Raw genomic sequence first — 24,760 nt, 5'->3', positions numbered from 1 at the left:
TGAACCCAGGATATGTGCCACTCATCCAGGCGGGCACGTATTAGCTGCCCCAGCACACAGCCCAACCCCACCTCCAGCTTCCCTGAGTGCTCCCTTCTTCAATGCCTAGCATGCATCACCTCCTTAGGAACCATCTCGAAATGCACGTTCTCTAAATCTTCACAGATTGCACTCAGACCATATTGCCAATGTATTCTGTCAGTACCTAAATACTCCATGGTCTATTATTTGGCATTATGGGCAAATCTCTTTTTCTCCCACTTGTAGATAAATCCTTTGAAGACACTGTTAGTTCTTCAAAGATAAAAGCTTTTTTAACTTCCCACGGTGCCTAATGTAAGAGTTAAATAAACTGATTTTAGTAAACTGGAACACGAGGTTATGCTCCAAAAAATGAAAACAAGCTATTTTTAAAGGCCGTGCCAGATACTACCCCAGAGCCGGTGCCCCCACACCCACCTGCAGGCTCCCAGATCCGCTCATGGGGCACAAACACAAGAACACGCCCAACAGGAACACAGCGTTCCCAAGGTAGGCTGGAGGTTTTTAAACCTGAGGAGGTGGCAATATTTTTCCTATCCCAAGACCAGGGGAGCGGCGCCTGGAGGCCTTTCTTAACAAAACAGGTTTTTCATGTTAGCTTCTGCCCCAGCAGGAGCTGCAGGGTGGGGCAGGAGAGGCGAGGAAGGAAGAAAAGTGCTAAGTGCAGACAGCTGGGAAAGACCCTTTCCCTCCCAAAGATGAAATCCCCAAAAACTTCCCTTATGGGATCTTCCAGCACAACGAAATGTGAAAGAGTAAGGAGGTAAGGAAAGAGGAGAGACAGTGCCTTCTCTCCCAAGACAAGACAGCTCTCGCGTCGATGAATTTGTAGCCCAGATGTCAATTTTGCCATGGTGTCTATTTTTATCTTTGTGACGTGAGAGTAAAAGATGTTCATTTTCAAAACCCCAAACTACTTCCTCAAAGAAAAACTTCCACAAGCATCTGTTTTTCTTCTTCTGTATCAAAAGTGTCCTTATACTTACATAAACACGTGTGGTTATATCTGCGACCCAACCTGCTAATTCACCTGAAGGAATGGATTTCCTCTCAACACATAAGGTCCCATTCAGAAACCCTAGGCCAAGTGCATGCATTCATCCTCAGAGCCTCAATTACACACAAGACATCCAGTCACCACAACCAAAACCCACGGGACACACCAATTCATTGCACATGAGAATGCATCAACTTCTGCTCTTAAAATCATTTCCTAAGACGCACTTGCCAATATTTAACTCATTAACACTGCAGACCCCCATTTTTAGCATTCTATTTACATTTTGCAACCTCATGCATTTTCTGGGTAATGAATAGATCCTGTGGTCTCTAGGTCCCAACTAAGAAGAACAACATTATGATAATGTTGACAGTTCACAATTATGGAGAAGCCAACTTTAAGGTAATGTTTCTTTAAAACAGAAAATGTGTAAACTAGTCATGGGTGAGGAATGACCCAGCGACTGGGGAACAGTCACGAATGCTATCCCTGTTGTTCTCTTTTCCCGAACGGAAACACAATTCTCTTATAGGCCATAGTTAAGGCATAAGCAAATGTAAGGCACAAAGCCAGCACTATTAAAAACCTGTTGGGGGCAGGGGTAGCCAATAAGGGTAGCACAAGCAAGCTTGACAGAGACGGAACCATTCTGTACCTTGACTGTGGTGATGGTTACATGAATACCTGTGACAAAACTGCACGAACTATACACATACGCACACATAAATAAGCGCATGTAAAACTGCCAGAGTCTAATAAGCTCTGCAGGTTGTACCAATATCTTGGCTCGGATACCACAATACAGTCCCACAAGATGCAACCAACCAGTGGGGGAAACCGGATGAAAAGATATGAGATCACCCTGTATTTAGGGGTGGATTGGGGGAGAATTCCTGTGAACTTATAATTACTTAAAAATAAAATTTTTTGAGAAGAAAGCCTGTCAGTTGCAAACACTGTTTGCTATACATACATACATACATTTAGTCAGGCATGTATTCATTCAACCAACATTTATTAAGCATATACTATTGCTTGGCACTGCTCTACATTCTGGAGCTACAAACACTAAAATGATTATATTCCTTGATCTCTAGGAATTCACAGCCCTGATATCCACTAAGAAAGTTGTGTACAAAGGAAAGCGAAGGTTACAATGCTGCTCCATACAAAGAAGACACATAACGGTCTGTAATTGGTCCAGATCATAGTCAAGCTTGACATGAAAGCAAATGTATTTGCCAATCACAGTTCCCTTCATGAAATAAATGATTATGTATGGTCAGTATAAAATGGTCATATTAATTAAGGTTGACATCATTAAAAATCTCAACCCTTAAGAGAAGTTTTTCCTGAAGGTATTTCTATCTTAAGAGCAAAGAACGTTCAGTTACAATAAGGTACTTTCATAAGAAGGGGGGTGGTGTTTGACTTCAAAACCTCAATGTTTCTTTTCAATTCCTTTTTGAGATACATCTTTGAGATGTTATTAAAATTGTTCAAGGAAAATTTACAGCTTAGTTTAAAGCATGTGGAACTGAGGGAGGGTAGCCTCCCAGGAGAAGAAAGAATGCTTGATATTTTTTTTTTTTATTTTTTTGAGAGAAAGAGAGAGAACAAGCAGGGGAGGGGCGGAGGGAAAAGGAGAGAATCTCAAGCAGGCTCCACACCCAGTGCAGAGCCTGACTTGGGGTCAGAACCGTGAGCTCGTGACCTAAGCGGAAATCAAGAGTTGGACGCTTAACCAACTGAGCCACCCAGGTGCCCCTTGATACTCAAATTTAAACATCTGTAACTAATGAAAGAACATTCACCTGGAATAGAGGTCACTATTTTTCAAACTACAGCCATGGATTCACTTTGTATGTTGTGTGTGTCCCTGGACAAGTTTTGTAAAAGCAGACAACTCCATTTTAAATTAATATGATCTTTTATTTAAGAGATACTTTCTCTCTGATTCTGATTAATTCTGAATTAACGGTATTTCAATACTTTACTTTAAATGTGTCAATCTTGGGGCGCCTGGGTGGCGCAGTCGGTTAAGCATCCGACTTCAGCCAGGTCACGATCTCGCGGTCCGCGAGTTCGAGCCCCGCATCGGGCTCTGGGCTGATGGCTCAGAGCCTGGAGCCTGTTTCCGATTCTGTGTCTCCCTCTCTCTCTGCCCCTCCCCCATTCATGCTCTGTCTCTCTCTGTCCCAAAAATAAATAAACGTTGAAAAAAAAAAAAAATTAAAAAAAAAAAAAATAAATAAATAAATGTGTCAATCTTTCTGCCAAGTTGGTGTAGTCAGATCCTGAGGTTCCCTCACACTTCTAATGTTGTATCTGAAAAAAGTGACATAGGAAAACATAATTCTGTAAAAAATTTAAAAATAAGAAAATAATGCTATTATTAGGCTTTAGCTTTACTGAAGATTTATTACAAAAATATTACTTTTGGAAATGGGCAAAAATGAAAAAAATAAAGGACCAATGTTAGGTTTCAAGAACGTAATACCATTAAGATAAAGATGAAAATTCTACATATATCTTTGCACTTAGCTTGGATGATCACTGGACTTAAGGAAGGAGGCAAAGATGGAAATACTACACGTGAAACTGTCAGTTTACACACAGCACCACCCTGTAATTCCCCAAAACGTTCACAGAGAACCTACCGTCCAGAAATTCAATATAAAACTGTGCCTTACCACTACTGATATATAAGGAATGTCGTATATGGCTTGTTCAAAACCCAAACTCAATAATGTCAAAACCTGAGTGTGGTGCTAAACAGACACTGTGGTTGAAAGAACTCGTATATTAAAATAAATAAATGGTAAACCAGACATATAGGTACCTTCATATAAACTTTGCCTTAAAAAAAAGGCCATTAGAGGGGGCGCCTGGGTGGCGCAGTCGGGTAAGCGTCCGACTTCAGCCAGGTCACGATCTCGCGGTCCGGGAGTTCGAGCCCCGCGTCGGGCTCTGGGCTGATGGCTCAGAGCCTGGAGCCTGTTTCCGATTCTGTGTCTCCCTCTCTCTCTGCCCCTCGCCCGTTCATGCTCTGTCTCTCTCTGTCCCAAAAATAAATAAAACGTTGAAAAAAAAAATTAAAAAAAAAAAAAGGCCATTAGAATATCACGTCTGTGAAAACTTAATCTGTCGCAGACTATGGGAACAACTTATCATCGCTTCACTTATTATTTATTTATTTATTTTTTTGAGTCTACCATGTACCAGGCATAGTGCCAAATGCTAAAAATTCAAAGGTCATCCAGAGTCGACAGGCTTCCTGCCATCATGGAGAACACCTACAAGGAAAAGGGAAAGGTAGGCCCCATGCTCTGTACCACCCACCACTCCTGGAAACAACTGATGCCTGAGTAGGTACACTGGACGCCTACAATCCTGGATCAGGTCAGATTCCAGAACCTCAGGAGCCTACCAAGCAAGAACAGTTTCGGGAATAAAATCAATTTCCAGTACTATGAACTCAGTGCTAATATCAGTATGCCTACAACTTCTCTCCCTTGTTTTCAAACCACTTACAATGAATAAGAGACACTCTGAGTACCTCATTTAGATACACTGACTGCACTACATAACAACGCTATGGTTATTAATAAGCGTTTTCTCCACAATTTCTTTGAGAGCTGCCCTCTCTGCCTAAATACACACTACGTACAATATTAAGTCATACAACCCAGGTTTCTAACAGATGACTGAGATAGTCAAAAACGGTTCATGCCGAGTATCTAACAATCCTTGCCTCAGCAAAGCAGACCAGAACAAAACCCTGCTCTTTTGATTTCCCTTCACCCTCTCCGACATTTTTTTGAAAGCTTGACATCATCCTTGACCCCTCCTCTTCCACCCAGATCTTTCCCATTTGCGAGTTGCCAAGTCCTGTAGGTTCTGAAAATGACTCTCAAATTGAGCCCTTCTTTTCTATTTGCACTGCCACCACGTCCAGAATGGCATTAAATAAAATCCGCAATACAACGCAAACTGCATCTTGGGGTGCTTGGGTGGCTTGGCCACTTAAACATCCGACTTCTGCTTGGGTCATGATCTCATGGTTCGTGGGTTCAAGCCCCGCATCGGGCTCTGTGCTGACAGCTTGGAGCCTGGAACCTGCTTCTAGTTGTGTGTCTCCCTCTCTCTGCCCCTCCCCAGCTTGCTTGCTCAATATCTCTCTCTCGCTCTCCCAAAAATAAACACTAAAAAAAAAATTAAAACAACGCAAACCGCATCTCGAATGTTATCCCCTGCCACATACACATCTTACCCAACAAACATACTCATACTACTTTGGCACACCTTTCCTTCTTATAGCACCTTTGCTCACACTGTTCCTCCCACCTGGTATCTAAAAGAAATCTCATCTTTACAAATGAGCTCTAAAGCAACCTCCTCAAAGAAACCTAACTCTACCTAATCTACGAACCCCCACAGTATGCTTCGTATGATTCATAAGCCTTGCAGTGTTGTTCCTTCGCCTAACTATTTATTATGGAAGTATTTACGTAAGGGTAAGATTGCCCTTGTCACACCCAGGTCAAGGATGTATCTTAATTGCTCTTTTGTGAGTACTGTGCCTCAGCTGGGGCACTGTACACAGAGGAATAAATAAACATGTATCAAATGGAACTGACCTTGAATATTCATGTTCAAATACCGACTTACTCTCAAATGCAAGCACTATATAAACGGGGCTAATGTTTTGATAAGTAGGAGGACAGGGACTTCAGTAGTTCAGCTGATTACGGCAACTGTGATTTCCTAACCTTCATTATCAAAATCACCAGTATCCAGAGCTCAACCTCATGAAAAAGGATCCAAATTCAAAGATACAGTAACAGAATTCCCCAGATCGCTCAGTGACACACGTATATACATATATATCCCAAAAGTGAGGTAGAAAGTCCACAGGGCAAAACAGTAGTTTTTCAGCCTTGAGTCTGAATGCCCTGGTCCAATCATGCCTCCACACATGTTGTTGTGTGAATATATGCAAGGTATATAAATTTTCTGCACTGTAATTTCATCATATGCAAAATAAAGATTGTAACATTGTATCTTCCTCATATAAAACATGTATGTGCTAAGTTAGTGCCATGTGTTTGCTATTATTATTTTCTGTAACGTAATGGTTTGTTCGTAACACTTAAATATTTAGAATGAGATTATCTACTGGTTAATTCTTAATAGATAAGCTGTCACGTGCAATTAGCAGCATAAGGACCCAATTCTGAAAATGGATCTGACCTGGTAGCATCTCTCCCTGCCAGGCAATATTCCATGTTTTTACTGTAACAATGATACCAAAAGGTCAGGAAGTCTCAAAGATTGCTCAAAAGAAGCAAACCCAGCACAGGATCTCTGTTTTGATTCAGCTATGTTGAACAATGTTGGAGGTAGTTACCAGCCAGAGCTTGAATTGACTGAAAGACTTAATGGATTGCTGAGTCTTAACATCAATTAAATAAGACCTGATAAGTATGTCCAAAGAGTAATAAAATAATTCAGAAGGACCTCATAAATATGTAACATTAAATATTTGCGATGTGTCATTCAATCAAACAGATAAGATCTGTGCTTCACAGAACAGGAACTCATAAAGCATTTAAATGAATATGAGCAAAGCATTAACTGAGGCACAAATTAAACCTGAGACAGCACAATGATCTCCACTGGCAGGAAGACTTTCTAGTACGTGGGTATGTCAGGAGACACGGCAAAGTAAGAAGAAAAAGAGTAAAATACGAATCAGAGATTCAAGAAAGCAGCAAAGATTGGTCAAGATCTTTCTCAAGATTATCCAAATTAAAAAAACAACAAAAGAAGGAAGAAAGGTAAATAAGATTCCATGCATGATAAGTAACGTCTGACTAATTGAATGAAAAACCTCTCCACAAGGTTAAACTGAGATTTCCTTCATGAAATATTATTTTTTCATTAAGTCTATAAACTTGAAAGATTGGATGAAATAAGGGTCTAGTGCTGCTCAAGCTTTTCTAATTATCCCACTAATGGCCAGAAGGAAAATAAAATTAAGACCCTCATTTTTTGACAGATTAAACCATTTCAAACATCAAAAATTAATGCACCCAAATGCTTCAAAAGAATAGAATATGTTTAGTGATGGCTAAATACGGGTGTGGGGAAGGAGGACAAGGAAATGATAATTTACAGTAGCTTGATCGAGGGCCATTCTGCGATGACACAGGAGCAATGAAACAGAGACAACTACAAAAATCCTTCCAACTTCCCAATAAACACAGAGCAGTTACCGCTGGGAAAATGTAAATTTACCTGTGTGTGTGTGTGGGGGTGTGGGTGTGGGTGTGTGTGTACATACGTACACTCTTGGTTTTTGTGATGGTTTCAGTGATTCTTGATACTTTACTAAAATATAGTAAATTCTAATTATATGAGTGTCTTGGTCCTCAACCATGACAACTGGCAAAAGCTACCCAGCTCCCTTATCTAAAGAGCACTGAGTAATTAATTAATGCAAAGAAACACAAGCACTAGATACTGTACAAAGACACTGTGGGTTTAGATTTTCTCTTAGGAAGAGCTCCTTGAGGAAGGTTTGTATTTCTCTATTCAAGGCAATATTTACGTCTTCAATAAAGACTAAAATTGTAAAAACTGGGCAATGGATCTAGTCATAATAAATTTGGCAAGTCCTCACAGCTGTTCAGGCTGAAAGAAGAGAGAGGGAGAACATTATATCCATTAAACACTCCTTAAGTGTTCCATGTTTATAGACAATCTTATAAGGAATTCTGCATCCATTCTTATTCAATACACAATTCTTTTCAGCAGATCGTATTTCATTTCTATGCCTTTTTGGCAAAATGAAAAAAAAAAAAGATGTGGTCAATAAATGAATAACTTCTCCAGTCAAAACATTAATAAAAAACCTTCTTATACTTTGCCCTCAGATAAATGACTCATCAGAGTGCCCGGGGAAAATAAACTACCTCACAAAAAGATCAGTGAAAGAGAAAAACCTATCGGTCCACAAACTGCAAAGGAATGAAAGGAAAACCACCCAGGAATAAGGCCTCTTATTCTACAGTCCGACTACACATGCTTTTACCCTCTGCCTCTACCAAGCAGTGCTATTTGGGATCTCTAATTCTGTATCCACAAAATGAATAACTAAATGCCTGCTTTACAATATCCCATCAACTACAAGCACACCTAACAGCCAGATCTTCATTTTTAAAACCATTCTCCAAAGACAGGAACCAGGGCTCCTTGAAGAAATGGCTGATTCTAGGACTGAGACAGGAGATACACAAGATGACTATGCAGCATCTTGTAGTGCTAGAGTGTAGAGAAGTAGGAAAAGGAAGAAAAGGAAGGACTGAAGGGATGAGGGGAGGGAGGGAGGGAGGAAGGAAGGAGGGTTTGTCAAAGAGATACAAATGCCAACTAAGAGTTACCGATGACCAAACCTAGAACAATGTAAACAACAAAATAAAGTAGTATTAGATTATAACCTAAAGTATAAAATAAATATACCCAAGTCCATATTTACATAAATGTGTAGACAGATAGACAGACAGATAGATAAGAAGAAAATTTCATGAGCTATAAAGAATTCCAACTAATTTTTGTATATACTTCATCCTCAAGAAAGTAGAGCAGAATCCCCCACTCCTTAAGTGTCAGGAACGCACAGGGGCTCCTTAAGCTCAAGGAACAGTAAGGAAAGAAGGAAAGGGAATAACTTAACAGTGGAAAAACCTGACAGACTCTATCTCAGGCAGGTAACCAAGGTCATTGACAGTGATGCCATTTTGACAGTCAGTACTACTGATTTGATGTAATGACAGTGGCACTTTATCTCTGTGGTCCTCCTCTCGAAACCTGTAACCCCAGACTAATCATGAGAAGGGCATCAAAGACCACTTGGAGACATTCTACAAAATATGTGGCCTGTACTTCTCAAACTATCAAGGTCATCAAACACACAGAGAGTCGGACAAACTGTCACAGCCAAAAGAAGCCAAAGAGACATGACCACGATATGTAGCATGGGATGCTGGATGGAATCCTGGGATAGAAAAGGGACAAAGGATAAAAACTGAAGAGATATGAATCAAGTATAGACTTCAGATTAATAAAAACGTATCACTGTTGGTTCACTAACTGTAATAAATATACCATACTAATGTAAAACACTAGTAATAGCAAGAACTGGGTATGGGGAAAGTGAAAATTCTTTCTTCACAATTTTCTGTAAATCTAAACCTTAAAAAAAGTAAAGTTTATTTTTTAAAACGCCTGCCCCACCTTCTAAACAAGGCAAATTTTTAAATAAGTTATGGAAGGGGAGCTGTTGTTCAATGGATATAAAGTTACAGATACACAAGGTTATTAGTAAGTTCTAGAGATCTGCTGCACAACATAGTGCATATAAGTAACAATATGGTGTGGTACAATATGGTATGCTGCACAACATTACAGTACAGTCAGCAATACAATTAATGTGTTGAAAGGGTAGATTTCATTTTAAGTGTTCTTACAAAAAAGGGGGTAAAAAAGCAGAGGGACACAAACTCACGGAGGTGATGAATATGTTTATTACAATGATTAAGGTGATGGTATCATGGGCGGATGCATATATTCAAAGTCATCAAATTAGTATATACACTTTTTTATACCTTATCTCAAAAAAGGCATAAAAGAAGTTTATGGAAGTACTTTGTTCACAGGCTACAAAAAGAAACAACCTATCGCATTGTATTTTGAAAGGCTACTAGAGATTTGTTTCCCACCTGAAAAAAGAAACTAGGGTCCGGTAGGATACTGGGTGGGTCCTTCAAAGCGGATCACAGGAGAAAAAGAAGTTACCCAAAAGAAATTACGAATTGGAAATGAAATCACGTCAGGATGTTCACTTCTTGACTAGAGTGGAGACCATGTGCAGAGATACACTGTAACCACTCTACCAAGGAATGTTTAGTTAGCACTAACAGAAATCATCTCTGTGTAGAAAACATGATGATGATTGTTGTACCACAGCTACTTTCATCTCCTCGCCTTACTACTGTGTTTCTATACAGGCAGAGAATACTTCTACTTCCTTGCTATGCCACTATAGCTATTAATTTTATTTTTTATCTCTTTACTGTCATTGATTCCCCTGTAAGTTATTTTAACATTCTTTGCTTTCTTTGGAAAGAACTGCTAAAAAACAGGGGGGGGGGGGGGGACCAGAAATTAACATACATATTGGTTTTGAAAATCATAGTTATAGGAAGTTTACTTGGATCTCATGCAACCAGACATATATGTCTCTTCCCAGCATCTTTTCAGGATCAGCTCTCCTTAATCCCAGAGAAATTCCGCTGAGTCCACGTGTTTGGGTAAGGATGTCTCCTCCCCTCCAAGCCAGGAGTGGGCATATGACCCTGGTCTAACCCAACCGAGTATTCTCCCCCTGGTCACCTTGGTTGATTTAGGGAATGGGTGACCAAGCCAAATGTTGTCATCAAAAAACTGCTTGCTCTTTTTCTAAGAATATAAAAGGCCTATAGTGGACTCGATCAGCAGCCACACTGTTGTCACATTTTAATAATCCGAGAATAAAGCTAGCAGAAGCAACAAACCTGAAAAATGAATACAGAAACAGAGTACGGGTGACATCATTTCAATTGCTCCCTAATGCAGTACTTAAAAACACCTTCACCTCTTGGATGAACCCATTCCGTGAGCCAACAAACAATAAACTGGCTTTGAATTAAGCGAGCTTGAGTTGGGGTATCAGCTGAGGTTGGATACAGATGCGAGTGTCAGCATACTTAAAAGGACGGTGGCTTGGGCATGACTGGAGTAGTTCTCTCTAGTGTTCGGAATGCAAAGTCAGGCAGTCAACAGCTGGAACACAATACTGCTCCCCTAAGTCCTATAGAAACCACCACCATTCCCAGAGTCTGACCTCACCCAGTGGTGGTTTATGACAGCTAGACCTCCAGCCATTGTATCTACATTCCACACAACAGAAATAAAGAAAGGATGAAGAGGTGAAGCAAAGGGAGTGCACTGGGTGACTTGAGAGGGAGGCTTACAGAATGCTTACTTACATCCACTTACATCTCACTGGCTGGGACTCACCTGGCCACATACAAAGGCTTTACTTTGGGCAGCCAGGCACACAAGTAAAAAAACTCTTATCACAGAAGGAGGAAAGAATAGATATTGTGTGGACAATCAGTCTATGCCACAGCTGGGGTCCTATAATTTCCAACCAAGACAATTCACATAAATCCTATGGCTACATAGTAGGTATTCTTTCAGTGACTGTATTTTTTAAAAAGGGAGCAAGAGAAACGTTAAGGCATCAAATCATTATAGTACTTATGTTCTGGAAATCCCACACGACAATGACACACATTTAGAGTTCAGCAATATTAATATCTGATTTCATAGGTGAGAAAATTAACATTGTGGGAGTAGAGCTTTATCATGTGGCCCAAAGTTGTTACAAATTCAGTAAGGATTAAAATCTAGACTATATAGAGAAATTCTCCAAAGAAAAAGACAAGAAACTCAATAGAAAAAAGTGGTAAAACGTATGGATAAATGATTGACAGAAAGGGAAATTCAAATGGCCAACAAGAATATGACTTTTGGGTAAAGAAAAAGCAGACTGATTATACACATTGACTTTCGCTCTCTTCCCAATTCAAATAAAATGAGAAGTAATAGATTTTTCTTTAGGCATAGAATGTGAGATGAGTCAATAACAGGAAAAAAGAATTGGAAAGGCAAAAAAAAACAGATGGAAGAAAGGTAAATGATTTAACAGACCCTAGAAAGCTGAATACAGTTAGGCCAATTGTGAGGAAAACCGAGAAGCAATATGACTTACCCAAAAAAACCTTCCAAAATCTGGGAAGCTGTCAGCTCCATATGACTCTAAAAATGGCGGTAAAATTTAGCTAAAACAAGGGAGAATGGTTGGCAATCCCTCTAAAAATTAATCTCTAGATATACTACCTTGGTGAACAAAGTTAGATGTCTACCTTTCCTAATCCTAGAAGACCAGCAGTTTATTCTCTGTATAGAGTAAAACCTGGGGCCTCTACTGAGATATGAGGGACACCACGTGGATGAAGGAATCATGTAAAGAACACAGTGAAAGAGGGAACAGTGTGTTGAGATGTCCAGTTTTCTTCTTGTTCAGGTTGCAAACCTCATGCCTGGCCTATTCCTGTTGGCAGGAGTCTGGAAGGTCTTTCTGTAGAGAACTAATTAGCCCTAGAATCAAGCCTACAGATATTTCCTGCCACAGGGGCTCAAAAATCAGGAGCACAGCCGGTGACTCTGCTGAGAGTGTCCACGAACCTGCTGAGTGCTCCAACCAGAGATGACAGCAATTATCAATGCATTCAGAAACCAAGAAGAGGATGTCATTTTGAAAAGATTACTCTAAGAATCAAAACAACAAAAAAATGTTTTAGAAATTAAAAATGATAGTAAAAGAAGGGAGATAATAAATAAAAAGATGGGAAGACTATGAAGACACCACCTATCACAAAGTGGAATGAAATAATAAAAACATTGGAATATCATTCCATAATATCCAACATCTGAATATGGGAGTTAAAAAGAAAATTGAAAATGGAGATGAGGACGGCATCAGCCAGAGACCCCCTTGCTCCCCATTTTCCTTCTCTTACTTCAAGAACTGAATAGGTGATGAAAATAAATTTTGAGATGGAACTCTTTGGAGGAAACAGTACCCTGGGTCCTCTGACATGTCCCAATGCAGATGCTTGTTTATCTGAACTCAGTAAATGAGTGAATTTGGGTAAAAAGAGATTTCTGTATTTGGGGGAAAAATCTGTAAAACAAGGATTTATGTTTTATCATTTACAAAATGATAGGACCAGCTGAGTACCCTGCAAAACTTGAAGAAAAGAGACTACACAGAAGCACATCACTGAGAAATTCAGAACATTTAGAACAAGAACACTTGTTCTTGTTCTACAAGTTTTCAGAGACAGAAAACTCAAGAGTCAGAGGAGAAAAGGCCATTAACAACGGTACTAGGGGTCATAATGGCATCCAAACAGAAGGCAGAATAATGGAATACCCTCAGAACCCCAAAGGAAAATTATTTTCAATCCTGAATCCCAGATCTGACAACACTATCAATTAAGTACAAAGGTAAAGATATTCTTAACATGCTAGATGTCAAAAATGTATCTCTCCTACAATCTTGCTCCTCAGGAGGATAGGCATAGCAAAGAAAGGAGCAAACAAAGGAGGAACCATAAGATAGGAGACAGAGGGCACAAAAAAAAAGGAAAGGATGGTCGTGGGACCCCAGGCCAAGAGCTGTGCACAAGGCAGAGTAGGGCTGAACGCCCCAAGGATCTGACACAACTTTCTGTGACTCTGAATGCACAGAGAAAAGTATCAGACAACTGGGGGATTAAGCAGGGATGAGAATGCTCAAAATTCAGCAACCATGGAGCACCTGGGTGGCTCAGTGGATTAAGCGTCTGACGTCTTGTTCAGGTCTGTGGGTTGGAGTCCCATGTCGGGCTCCACGTTGGAAGCATGGAAACTGCTAGGGATTCTCGCTCTCTGCTCTCTCTCTGATCTTCCCCCACTTGCACCTTCCCTATCAAAACAAATAAATGAACTTGAAAGAAAAAAAAGGAAAGAAAAGAAAACTCAGCAAACAAAATCAGAGGATAAAATCTATAGGAAAGGAAAGGTAATCATCATAGCACAAGTGTGAGAAGCACCTCTAGAGGTATACTTAGGTAAACATTTAACACTGATTTCATCAAGGCTGAGTCAACTATGTTGGAGAGACAAGAAAGCTGTGTGCTTAGTGGGGGAATGGAGATGAAAAGGGCTAAATCCACATGTTACACACTGGGAGGTCCACAGATAAGGCTAATACTAAAGGAAATAAAAGAGAGAAAAAGCAATATAAACAAGTTATTTAGAGATACAATGCTTAAAAATCAAAAGAACCTGTACAAGTTGAGAAAATTTCCTTAGAGGATGGAAAAACAGTGTGGCGGGGGGGGGGGGGGGGCAGCAAAGAATTGCTGCTTTGTCTTTACAATCTCTGTTGGTCAATTTTGACTTTGTAAACTATGTGCAAACAAAATATTGATGAACATCAAAACTAAAAGATAAAATGAAGAAGATTTCTGATAGAAGCAGGAGGGTATTCCACGTGGAGTAATGAACAGTGAGGAGACCTAATACGTATCAGGGGTCACAGGGAGCCACGGGGGTCAAGACTGAGAACACACTGAGTCCAACCACATGGTGTGGTGGGGCGTGCAATTTACACAAGAAGAGTTGACACCAAAAAGGATGTGAACCCATTAGAGATTCTGAGCAGAGGACCCATGTGACAAGTTTAAGAGGATGAATCTTAGCAAGCAGGGAAGTTGGCAAGTGAGAGGCAGAGACTCCAGTCAGAATGGCATTTCAACCATTCAAGTAAGAATTAATAAGGGTCTGAATTTCAATAAAGGCAAGATATATTCTAATGAGGGAGAGAGTCTAAGGGAGAAGTGAAAACTCACTAGAAGTAAATACGCATCAAAATACCACACATTACTTTATGCTGATCAGAATGAAGACAATTAAAAAAGAGAATAATAACAAGTTTGGGCAGTCGTTTGGGGAAAGGGAAAACTTTACAGACAGCTGGTAGATATTTAAACTAGTACAGCAATTGTGGAAAAAATAAAAATATGGCAGTAATTAATGAAATGAAGTGTGCTTATGCCCTCTATGATCAGGTAACGTCACTCTTCCTAAGGACACATTCTGGGAAATGTTTCAGGCAAGACTATAGTACTGGGACTTAAAGGCATTCAAGATTTCCACTAGGGAATGGAAAAATAAATTATGGTAGGTGGATGTTACAGAATACTACCCAGAAGTGAGAACTAATAGCAACATAAACGGAACTTACAGAATTGGGTGAACTGTAAGAAAAGGAAATGAGTTTTATAGCATGAAACCACTTGTAGAAAGTAAACACACACACTTACAAACACCACAGATAACTCCGCAAGGTCTCCTCCATATCAAGGGACATATTTCAGGGACCTGGGAGTGTGTTCTTGGCTGCTGGTGAGGACCAGGGAAGAAAAGAGAGGAACAGAGGGAGGGATGGAAGAAAAAGAAAGTGAAACAGCGAAACAGGGGAAGAGCCTTAGGGTACCAGGAAGGGAGGTGGAGCATGGTCTGAGGAGTGGGATGGAGTCCACTATCATCAGAAGATCAAAAGCACCATCACCACTCACACCAAACGGACCCCTAAAGAGAGAAAGAAAGAGAAAGACAGAATTGGGATCAAGTAGAAAGAAGTAGAAGTGAGGTCAAATAAAAAGAAGAGACAAGTAGAATAAGAAGATAAGAATTCCATGTCTGGCTCTCAAACCTTCTAAGTGTGTGGCCCAAAACGAATTATTTTACCTTTCAATGCCTCGGTTTCCTTATGTATTAAAAAAAAAAAAAAAAAAAAGGAAGATACAGTAACTTCTCAGAGTAATTTTGAGGATTAAATGATATCAGAAACATGATACATACTGTGTAAGTTTTTCTAGGAAATAGTGCCGCAGATACGCATTTTTATGGTTTGCTCACCTGCTTCCCATAAGGTAATTCTGAAAATTTACATTTTTTAATCAATAATTCTAAGGTTTTTTTTTTTTAAGCTTTTCTACTGGCCCCACTCATGAGAAGACTAGTACTGAAAATAAGTTTTTTGATACATGGAAAGGAAATAACAATGGGTCCATCCATCAAAGCTGAGAATCAAGTTAACTTCCAAAGAAGCAGACTATCTACACTGCCCAACACCACACTCCACCATCTTGGCCAGATCACATCACACACGATTCAGAGCAAGAATTCTTCCCCTGAAGCAAGTTCTTATTCCAGTTTCCAAAGTGTTAAAGTGAATGCTATTTGAACATCACAGCCATGAGAAATAAATTAAACAGAATCAAATGTACCCCCTCTAATAAGGTCAGCCCTCCTGGTACCTGTCCGTTTCTCCTACTACTATGGCTCATATGAAAAGTTGGAAGGCAACTAGCTTTCTCTCCTTTGCATGTACTCTGCTCACTTCTGCCTCATAAACTACCCAATATACTCTACTCCCTGGCTCTAGGCCTTTCTCATCACCTCTTCCAACCCACAGTCTTGCTTTCCCTCTAAAACCTCCAGAGTCTTCCCTGGCTGCCTTATACTCTACATCTACCATCACCGTACCAGCAATCAGTAAGAAAGCTCATGTATATTAACTTACACCTAAACAGGAGAAAGCCCTTGCATCAATCAGGAAACTCTATTATCTAGACTTTTTTTGGTTTTTTTGGCCACATGTTCATAATGAGCATGTTCAGATACCTGCTAAAATAAACCGCAACACCTAAATTAAGGCATCAAAGTACACTTTAGATTAAGTATCAAAGTACACTTACTATCTTATATAAGCTATTAAATAAAATATTTATAGCAAAAAAAATTTCATTGGCCATTTGTGGTGAAAAACTATATCTAAACATACTTCATAATATATTTAATACATATTCCTTGTAATATTTTACATTTCTTAAGGTTTATTTATTTTGAGAGAGAGAGTGTGAGTAAGCGAGCAAGCTTGTCCAGTGGAGGGACAGAGAGAAAGGGAAAGAGAATCCCAAGCAGGCTCTGCGCTGTCTGTGCCAAAGCCCAACATGAACCCTGAGATCACGAACCGTGAGATCACGAACCGTGAGATCGTGACCTGAGTTGAAATCAAGAGCTGGACGCTCAACCAACTAAGCCACCTGTGCGCCCCCATATTCCTTGTAATAGACAGAATTCTCAACTATTTCATTTCATGTTCTCAATAATCCTACCAGGGTAGAGAAGGTAAGACTGCTCAAAGCCACAAGCCAAGCAAGCAGTAAGAGGTTGGTGCTGTTACTCACTCAACATACTGCCTCCACTGGCTTCAGTAACAGCCAGGACAATGCTTTAGAGAAAGTGGAGGTCATACACCTGGATGCTGGACCTTGAGCACAACAGATGTTCAATAAGTAAAAGGAATGGCTATAAAGCTTACCATTATCACATAAATCTCGTTGAACAAAAAAAAAAAATGCTAAAAATATTGCTTAAAATCATATTAGTACATTGTTGAGAGGGAAAATGAGGTGGAGGAAAAAGAAAATCTTGTGGCAATCTGCATTTTGGTCAGGATAAAGGGTAAAATGGGACCTAGAAACTCATATTCATTGAGAAATGAGGTACATTTACTTTGTGGGATTAATGAGTACAGAATATTGCTATGCACATTTAAAGGTTTCTTTATTAGTTGTAAGAAAAGTAACGTGAGTCATATTTTTTTTAATAAAATTCCAATCCCAGTAAATTTTCCATGTATTCCATCCTATAAAACACGATTAAGGTAGTATGCTGAATTTGAAACTGCTCCAGTATACCTTCAAGGGGTATTTCAGACTACTCACAGTATCAAAATTCTTAGACCAAAGTGGGTTAAAAACAAAACATATAAAGTCGACCCCTAACTCCAAAATTTAAAAACCACTAGGCTACTCAAAGCAGCTAGGACAATTCACAAAAAGAAGTCAAAGCAACTAACTCAGTGTCATCATGTAAGCTTCCAGACACTTTGGCCAAAAGTAATGGATACATGATACAGAATATTATTTAAAGAACACTAAAGGTAGGGGTTCCTGGGTGGCTCAGTTGGTTAAGCATCTGACTCTTGATTTTGGCTCAGGTCATGATCTCACAGTCATGAGGCTCCGAGCTGGGTATGGAGTCTGCTTAAGATTTTCTCTCTGCCTCTCCTCTGTTTGCGAGCATGCACACGCACATGCGACTGGCTCGCTCGCTCTCTCTCTCTCAAAAAACAAAACAAAACAAAACAACAACAACACTAAAGGCACTATCATCAGGAGCCGGACTCCTTTTTCACTGGCAACATACGTCCCACAGAGTGTGGCACTCACGGACGTCTCTGCATCAGCTCCTTTGCAGTGGGCCCAGCCCCAAGCCCTGACACTGACAGGAGAGGCTGGCAAGGAAGGGCAGGGAATAGAAACTTGGTTTTAAGATGACACAGGGGAACTTTGGAATTAGCAAGCTCAAACGACTCATTTTACAAATAAGAAAACAACCCCTAACTGACCCAGGAGCACAGAGCTAATGAGAGACCGCGTCAAGATCGGAGCCCAGGCGTCCCTGCCTAGACATTTTCTCCCAGCTGTGTGGCCTCCCCATTTGTGTCATTCTGGACACATCAGTGTGCTCATATATTTTACTGAATACGTTAACATCAGGGGCTTTCACTCACTGGATAGTATACTTTCCATTCTTGATAGAATTGCTTTTGCCCCATTTCTCAAAGCATAAGGAATAGGTCTACGATCTTACTAAGAAATATGACTCACGAGCTTAAACATTTCCACTGCACATCTATCCTGACTAAAATTCAGTGAGCAAAGATTTGACATTAAAGAAAATTAAAATTCCATTAAAATATTATACTTTGTATTTACACATAACAATGGTGCCAAAGCGTCCTGACATCCCTATGAAAAAGTGGGGAATAAGCATAGTAACTAACATCTTATGGACAGGGAAGTTAAGACAAAAGTTAAATTTCTTGCTCAAGAGCATTTAGCAGAATAGGCAACAATGAACAAAACATCTCAACTCCCAGGATACCAGCGACTGACAACATTACAAAAATATTTTAAAAGTGACAGAAAAAAATCATGTTAAGAAAAACTACCAAAGGCAAGCTAACCTGAAGTTTTAATAAGTCAAATTCTTCCCTGTACATTCTCACCAAAATGCCTCGCAGTCTTAGCAACACAAAAGTTGGAAATTTAGACATCAGTTTCTCAAATCTACTCCATTCACTTAAATGTCTTTAAAAAGCAAAACCTTGGGGCGCCTGGGTGGCGCAGTCGGTTAAGCGTCCGACTTCAGCCAGGTCACGATCTCGCGGTCCGTGAGTTCGAGCCCCGCATCGGGCTCTGGGCTGATGGCTCAGAGCCTGGAGCCTGTTTCCGATTCTGTCTCCCTCTCTCTCTGCCCCTCCCCCGTTCATGCTCTGTCTCTCTCTGTCCCAAAAAATAAATAAAATAAAAAAAAAAAAACATTGAAAAAAAAATAAAAAGCAAAACCTTGGCTGCAACACAATTTATTTAGAAGGAGAAGAAAAAATGATGCCTTCTGCTGATGGGCTACAATAACAAATCAGTGCAAGGCATTTGCCTTGCCATCAGAGTATTTGAAGATAGTTGTAAATTGTAATTTCCTGGTTCTTTACAAGATGCGGTAGAAAGCAACGAGGCTTACCCCAGCAGCTCTGGTTTCTGTATCACCGTGAACATATGATGCTCATCCCCAGAGTATGGAAACAAATTGTGGGCATAATCAGCACCCATTAACCTACTCCCCATGGTTGCTATAACAAAGCCCTTCTCCCTCTGGGCTGGTCTTAACTTCTCTGTAGGCAGGGCTCACCAAGCCTCAGCACATGAAACAGTCAAGATGTGTCCACGGAATATTTTTCGTTTAACAGAGAAGGGTACGGATAAGCAATGGTGACAGTTGGAAGAAAAACAACAGCATCAATTTACCCTAAACACAGTTGTTCTAGGCAGTAGGCGGCCAGGAGGCAATAGCTCTAAAGCACCAACCCTAGGGCCAGGATAAACGGTTGCATGCATAAGGCCCGGGAACAGGTTCCAGGTGGAGCTGGCAGAGCAGGCATGGATAACAACAGACAAAACAACCCCACGAGCCACCCTGGGTTGTACAAGAAAGGCAGAGGAAACAGGAACCATCTCGCTCTAGCAGTGCCAACCACCTTCAAAGGCTATTCTCAACCCCGTTGAGCGAAGATGAGTGTGCCTGGGATCACAGACAGACAAATGCAACATCCGCCTGGAAGAGGGCAGAGGAAGAGTCCAGGGGTTCCCACCCAGAGAAGATGCTTGAATAGGATTTAAGAGCTGTGGGAAGTGCAGAGGAGGAAGGAAGGGAGAGCAGAGAGGGAGAAGGAGAAAAGAACGGAGACCACACTGTGATCTGAAGTGAAAACCGAGGACCATATTGAGCATACACATCAGTGCATCAGTTATGCAACATACATGTAACCCACATTTCACTGACTGTCACTTCTTTTGGAAGCATCTGCTAGGGAGTTTTTTTCTTGTATGTTTGTTGGTAGTGGTTTTTTTTTTTTTAAGGCCTGCTTTTATTGCTCACTTGTCATTCTACTTACAGTAAAGATTAATAACACTGCATATGGTGTGTGATGAATAAGAAATCCAACTTATATGGCACTAGGTGTGAAATTATGCAGTATACCCCTTTGACTGTAGAAGAATCTTATTTAACATGAAGAGTTTCCTACACAGACAGAAGTGAAAGTTGTTCAAGTATTTGCCATGCTTTGGTCTACAAATAGGATCAGAAAAGTAATCTGCGAAAAAGAAAACCGGGCTACCCAGCTATATTGTCAAACTAAAAAATGTTCTTTCAAAGTTACAGTCAACTCCAACTCATCAAAAGTCTAGTCAACCAAAAAGCCAAGATGACCGTAATTTGTTTTGGCTATAATTCTACATGTAAAAGAGGAGTGGAAAAATATTGAGAAGCCATGTCTGCCTCCTCTGGGAGGGAAGGGGAGTGAAATTCAACTCCATGTAACAGAAGTCTGCATTCTTCCCCTGCCATTGTGGGGCCTAGTAAAGAAGGAAACAGAAGACTCAGAAAATACGGTCTTTACGTGAGCAAAAGGAGGTCCAGAGCTGGGTCTGGTCATCAGAGCCAGAGAAAAATTGTAATACTCTGCATAACTTAAGAGCTCAGAGTTATTCAAGTTGCTGGGAGCCATTGAGGAGAGCAAGAAAGAGGGTTACAGACTATGCTGGGCTGCCAGGCCCAAGCTGTTGAAAACTGATGAGGGAATTTTACTAACATGGTCTAGGACCCAATTTCAAGCTTTTTGTTCCTGAACATCTAACTTTTCTATTTCCCTTGTCTTCATAAAGGTAATTCCACATGGTCTTTGTAATTAAAAAAAAAAAAAAAAAAAAAAAAAAAGCCAGGGCAAGGGGCTGTGTGTGTGCATGGGTAGGTACAAAGTGAAACCGGGACAGCCAGTTTGAGACGGTGAGACACAAGCAGAGCTCAGGGGCCTCCTGTCCACAGTCTCCGCCCCATCCCCATAGACCAAGAGAAAACCCTGACCTCCTCCCATTACTTCTGAAAAGGGGCTAATTTCACTGGACTCTCAGAGAGCGGGTTACAGCAGGTTTTGTACCAAAAAGACAGATTTAAAACAATCAAAAGGGTGGCTACTATGATGTCTTTTAGAACCAGAACACTCAGTGTAAGTTGAATTATCTATCACTGAAGAAGCGAATCTTCCAGCTGTGTCAATGACTTGCCTCCACCTCTTAAAGAGGAATAGCAAATTACTTTTCCTATCAGCTAGTCATGGACACACAAGAGAGATGAGTTACATCATTTGCTACAAACTGCAACTTAATTCAACACCTCTGAGAGAAAACATAATCATCTGCTTTTAAGACTAGCATAAGAATTCAAATATTATTAGAGACAGCAACGTCTTCAAAGTTATTTTTGCTATACATCAGAGAAATCAGGAAAATAAAAGAGGGGAATGGTAACATGCAAAGGGAAAAGAGAAAGACAAAGAGCAAAAAGGAAAAAAGCCAAGAATATACACTCAGGAGGAAGAAATGAAATGAGAGGAGATATGGGGACACAGGGAGGGAGAAAATTTAAAAAAAAAAAAAAAAAATGAAACAGTGGATGAATTCACCCTCCATAATTTTTTTAAGTTTAATTACTTATTTTGAGTGAGAAAAAGCACAAGTGAGACTGAGTGGGGGAGGGGCAGAGACAGAGGAGGGGGAGAGTCCCGAGCAGGCTCCAAACTGTCTGCACAGAGCTCGACGCGGGGCTCAAACCCACGAACCATGAGATCATGATCTGAGCCAAAATCGAGTCGGACACTTAACCAACTGAACCACCTCTCCTAACTCTATGTAATTTATTTTAAGTTTCTTAGAGCCTCAGTTTTCTCATCTGTAGAACAGATACAAAGAAATGTTTCTCATAATTTGATCACTTAAAAGCAACATATAAAAATATATGAAAGTATGTGCGTACCCATACACAGCCCAGAGTTAGATGTAGAAGGAAAGAGGAAATCTGAACATACAAAATGACCATGAATGAAACCTGCCACTATGAACTTGGGGCTATTAGTCCTATTATCTACTCTCTCTGAAATGTTCATTGATCTCTATTCACAGGTTTTAATTTCTCGATCTTTATTCCTTACAGAGCATTTATTTCAGTCCACCAGAAGGGAAACTAACTTTCCAGGATGCAGGGGTGAGGGCAGCGGGCCAAATCTAGACCTTGGTCCCTTGTGTAGAGGACACAAAGGAAAATGCATCTTTCAAACAAGGGCCTTGAAGTACCGAACAACAAAGTAACAGTATTAGTCATCACAAGTCTACATTTCTTTTGCTCTTTCTACAAACCAGGCACCAAGCTAAGGTATGCAAGATCTATTCTTTCAAAACATCACAACAATCCTTTTAGATAGGTTCTATTATTAAGTTTACCCTACAAATGAGGAAACTGAGGCCCACAGACAATAAGTCACTTGTCCAAGGTCCCACAGCAATAATGGGTGAGACAGATTTCAAGCCCAACATTTAAAAACTACACCAAATCTCATGAATCCTCAAGTACCTTCTAAGTATCAGAGAAAGCATAAATTACATCCCAGAAAGCCTTAATCTAACCCCACTGCACTGTTTCTTAATTTGCCCCAAAAACGGCAAGTCTACTATTGGACATATAGTACTTCGTAATTCGATTCATATATCTAATTTCCAAGATACTTCCTAGACTTGTGAGGTTTCAGGTGAGAAAGACACTTTTGGGTCTCAGTTTTTTCATCCGTAAGGGCAAAAGTTCCAAGTGATGCCCCAAATTTTGTCAAATAAAAAATTACTTTGCAATCCCTTCCCCCACCTTCCTAGGAATCCCAAGGCAGTTTTGATCTTCCTGCTGAAACATGATGGAAATCTCTGGATAAAAGTCTTTTGGAATAGTCTGAAGGAAGCAGTCACCTAAATAAAGGTTACGTTACTTGGATTTCACATTGCGTAAATGAAGGCCATGCAGTGTCTTGAACCTTGACTTTATAGGAGAGCTTTGTTAAACTTTTAACAATGAGTAAGAAACGTCAAGGGCTGTGCCTGTGAAGCTAAAAATTTTAAGAAGTACACAGGAGCTCTGTACGTGTCAGTAATATAGAAACACCTATGCCAAATACCTTGGCTGTTTCTTTTTCTTTTGCACCAGGGCCTGCTGTTCAGAATGAAAGTGCCAGCAGAATCTTCCTGAGTTGTCTGAGACTGTGGTTACCCTACTTCTAATAAACAAGGCAGCTTCCTGTCTCTGGCTTCCCATTGCTCAACTGGGGTTGAATCATGGCAGCTTTTCACAGTCGTGACCCCTGAGTGCCCTCACGCTAAAGAGTGTCTGCTTTGATTCACTCCCCGTTGTAGGAGAAGCTACTAATCAGAGAACACCTTACTTTGGGGGTTGAAAATACCTGCATCAGTGAAGCTGAAAAAGAGTTCATTTCTTACCCTCAAACTCAGTATCTCATTATGTCTGAATTTACCTCCATTTGGTTGATGTATGTGGACTTTTTCTCAGTCTCTAAAGGGATGAGGCTCTGTGTACACTTTTAGATGGTTTCGGAAGTGGTTAAAATAGCATCCGGTAGATGATTCTCTAATCAAATACTCATTTATGCTTTTCTGAACGATCTTGAATGACAGGGTCCACACGGCAGAGCTCAAAATCCGAAAATTAAAATGCATTTCAGGTTAAAAACTTTTTTCTTCACAAGTGATAGATCTTTTTCTTAAGGGTTTGAAAATGCAACTTAACAGGATATTCTCCCACTTTGGGCCTGTCCAGCACAGTAATCCATTTGTTTTCAAGATACTGATAAATTATACATACATATATATACACACACACACACACACACACACACACATATATACACATACATATATATATATGTATATATATCTCCCACTTCCTTTACTTTGCTCAATCTCCTACAGGATTGCATCAGCAAAAGGGCAGGCTTTGCATCTGCAACCTTCTCAAGTAAACGAAAAAAGAAAAAGAAACCACCTCGCTCTATAAACAAAAGATTTCATCTCCAGCTTTCCGCCATCCCTTTCTCCTTACCCATGGCAACCCATTCTGTGGGACAGTCTTGGCATCTTGATACTGAGGCACTGCTTCGGATAACCTGTAATAACTAAAACTCCTCTTCCCCTCCTTCTGCCTGGGCCATTACACTCGCCCTCATGCTTCCCAGAGATGTCAGAGTCCCAGCCGGTGTGAAATGCTGATGCTGTCAGTCAGCAGGAAAATTTTCTGCTTCTGCAAACCTCTCTCTCAGAGCTTCCTCTGTGCCGCACCTCCAGCTGCCTTGAAGCACCGTGTCAGTGTATTAAAATAGCTCTGCACTGATGACTTCACTAGTTCTCACAAACAGGCCAGTTGGCAGAACTCTCATGCAGTCTGCTTCTAACGGGAGGACATTTTTTCTTT

At 40.3% G+C, this 24,760-nt stretch overlaps 1 protein-coding gene across 10 annotated transcripts in view; it reads right to left on the bottom strand.

The window, feature by feature from the left end:
- Positions 1 to 24,760, bottom strand: part of KLF12 (KLF transcription factor 12) — a 436,833-nt gene that overhangs the window by 340,627 nt on the left and 71,446 nt on the right. Inside the window, exon 1 of one of the 10 annotated variants that reach the window (XM_040487368.1) lies at positions 24,392 to 24,737. The exons of the other annotated variants lie outside the window; for them this stretch is intronic. The gene's annotated coding sequence lies outside the window, so the exon portion shown is untranslated. Of the gene's footprint in view, positions 1 to 24,391; positions 24,738 to 24,760 lie in introns of those variants that run through there. 10 annotated transcript variants of the gene reach the window in all.

Source organism: Herpailurus yagouaroundi, unplaced genomic scaffold (assembly GCF_014898765.1).
Source record: "Herpailurus yagouaroundi ecotype Mexico unplaced genomic scaffold, PumYag 164, whole genome shotgun sequence".
NCBI classification, from domain to species: domain Eukaryota; kingdom Metazoa; phylum Chordata; class Mammalia; order Carnivora; family Felidae; genus Herpailurus; species Herpailurus yagouaroundi.
This window is presented reverse-complemented; position numbering and strand designations above follow the sequence as displayed.